The sequence below is a fragment of the Gossypium hirsutum genome, chromosome D07, assembly GCF_007990345.1.
Source record: "Gossypium hirsutum isolate 1008001.06 chromosome D07, Gossypium_hirsutum_v2.1, whole genome shotgun sequence".
NCBI lineage: Eukaryota > Viridiplantae > Streptophyta > Magnoliopsida > Malvales > Malvaceae > Gossypium > Gossypium hirsutum.
Genome location: NC_053443.1, coordinates 45409448 through 45412839, shown reverse-complemented (window position 1 = coordinate 45412839; position 3392 = coordinate 45409448).

Here is a 3392-nt window from a genome sequence, read left to right as displayed (position 1 = left end):
ACATGCTTATACAAAACAATCAGACATACAAATCAGTTTTCCTAACTCATATCAGTCTATCAGAATAACACATCTCCTATATTAAGGGTTTGGTTAGCCCTTATTAGTCCTATGGTAGGCCCACAGTCGACTGGAACGACTTAAGCAACCCTAGGGAAAATTTCAGAATTTTGGACCCACATGCCCGTGTGGCTTGCTCGTGTGGCCCACATGCCCAAATTGGCCTACCTGTGTGGTCCATACAACCACACCCTTGCCCGTTAAAGTCAACAAGCCACTTTTTCGGCTTTCGCTGAACCTCATTTTCATGTGTTTTCATTACACACCTAGTTCAGATTTGACGCATACGCTCCCACAAGATAACCAGAATATTCAATCGAACATCAGTAGTTCCACACAACTAAATCACCGACGGATAATCCCGAGCCCTTTCGTCTTCCCCAAATTAGAAAAATTTGGATACCACAAACCAAGACACAGTGAATTACGCAAACGATTTGTGACAAAATTGAAAGAGAAGAAGAAAATGAAAGATTTTTTACAGTAAACATAAAGGAGAGACAGAAACATCAAAATGAGGAAATTTGGGAAAAATAAATGAAAAATAAAATAAAATAAAAATTAAACTTAAAATGATCCCCACTCCATCCACTAACCACCTTATCCCATAGAATCCTACCCACTAACCACATCAAATTAGACTCCTAACTCCACCGAACCCCTTTCAGACAACCAAAATAGAAATTATTACCCACACTCACGCAAGGATTCAAACATAAGACCTCCGGCAAGCTAACTTCTTACCACTTGAACCAACAAGTTTATTCTGATATGAATTTACCAAAAATATCATATAAGCCCACCCAACAGGGATAAGGCTAAGATAAAAAATAATAGAATTTGCCAAAAGTAGGACTTGAACCTAAGACCTCATACACACACTAAAATATTTAACCACTGAAGCAAATACATATTTGTGTTAGAATTCAAAGAAACAAAGTTAAGAAATTTAGGCTGTTACAGTATTGATCACTAAATTGGTGATTGGAGCTTGTTGGCGAAACTTTTTTTAAAAAATTTAACAGTTCGATACTTACATAAAACTTTTGAATAGTTTAGTGACTTAAATGAAAACTTTTAAATAGCTCAACTATCAAATTATAATTTTTTAATTTAAATAATTAAAATAAAAATTACCAATAATTTAGTGATTATTTTATCAAAATTTTAAAGGAGAGAAATGATATTTTCATTCGCAACAAGAATTAACAATTTGCAGGTTAGCATAAAAACTCCACCTACTAAACGTGATTGCGGCACGATGAGAGAGGTTTCAGCATTGCAGGTTGGCGTTACGATGTTATCCAAACATCTTCTTGAGTGAGATTGAAATAAAGAACAATGTTTTAAACATATTAAAGGGCGAAATCAGTTAAATTTAAAGAAAGATTAACGTTCTCTTTCATAAATTAAAAATATAAGTGTTAAAAATTAAGTATTAAATTTTTACTGTTTAATTTTATAAATATTAAATTTATATTAGAAAAATTATTTATTTGATAAATTAGTGAATATAAGTATTGGATATAATTATATTATTTGATAAAAGTAAATATCAATTTTAAAAAATATTTATTTTTTAAATTTAATCTTATTAATATAATATTTTATATTATTTTAAATAATTTTAGATAAAATATAAATATTGTAATTTAAATATCTTATTTTCTCAAAAAAATAAACTATTTCAATTGTTTAATAAAATAAAATAAAATATTATTCGACACTTAATTTTTAACATTTTATATTAAATAAAAAATTAAAATAATTATCAAACTCATTTAAAATATTAAATATTTAAAACATTAAATATTAAATATTACATATTTTAAACATTTCTTTTTAAAATGAAATGGAAATTTTCTTTAATTTACCCAACACACATGTGTCTCAAGGCTTAGGCTTCCTTTAGCTTGGTTTTTAATGCCAATGAGGTGCAGTTGGGGGAAAATATGGTGCCAACCTCACTGGCATGCTGTTTGGTTCAGCAGGTCAGTCCAGTGAGAAGGCATCTCCACCACGCTAGTCAACTGAAAATCAACTGGAAATCAGTTGGAGATTTCAACAGCAATGGAGATTTCAGCTGGAGATTTTAGCTATTGGTATTTTTAGCAGACAAAAATACCCTTAGTTGAGATCTAATCTACTAGATCTTGGTTGAGACAGAGAAGTGGGCCTGTTAGTCTCGGCTAAAATACTGGTGCTTGGGCTGACTAGCTCCTTTACTTAATATTTAAAAACTCTTCTCTAGTGTTAGCAATCGTCGTTCGCAGAAAAAAGTTTTAAGAGTTGAATACCATAATCAAGGGCAGGGCTTTTCAATTTAAATTTTACAAATAGAAGAAATTGAGTTAGGATCACTGGGTCCGGGAGGGGAACTAAAGATTTCAATTAAGCAGAATAAGTAGCAGTCCTTTGAGTACAACAGACCACAGAGGAAGAAAGCTCAATAAACCGATGGTGCATTTCCAACTCCAAGAAATATATAGAAAACAGCACCGTAAGTGACCTCTGTTTCTCATTTCTGAAACGAGAAACACTGCATTCAGTTTGCTTTCCTCTCTGTTTCCAAATGTCGTTAAGATGCATTTTCCTGGCAAACTGGAAAAAGAATGTCAAAAAATGTCTTCAAGCTATACTCAAATCAGCTACCTCAAACAATTTCTACAAATATCCGCGAATCATGGGCTTGGGCCGTAATGGGCCGTGTTGGGCTAAGATGGGCCGTGTTAGGCTAAGATGGGCCGTGTGGGCCAATTGGCTCGTAGGCCCTACATGGATAAAATCCACGATTTGTGGCAAATATTGGACTGGGCTATGCAGATCTCATAGCCATGGCGAAATCTGGGCTAAACGTGTCGCACGAGCATGTGAGCCCACTTGGGCCGAGTAATAGGCCTTGGGTCCATTTACACGGTTATGACCATTTAGGATTCTTGTGTCGCTCGAGGTGACTGTGGACCTCTCGAGAGGTTGGTATATGCATCGAGACCCTAAAATAGGTAAAATAACCAAAATACCCCTAAAAGGAAAAATAACTCTTTTACCCCTAATAGATAGGAATGACCATTATACCCCTAGAGGTAGGTTGAATGGTGTGTTCATGATTTGTATATGATTGTTACTGAGTATGACATTCTGCATACACTTATGATTTATGACATGACATATTGCATGGGATTGGGATACTTTTATGGAGGAAATATACTGTACTGGTGGCTTTGCCACATATACTGTTACTGGCAGCTTTGGTGCAATACTAATACTGGTAGCTTCGCTACGATACTATTACTGGCAGGTTTGCTGCGATATTAGTGTGTTGGCTGGGTGGG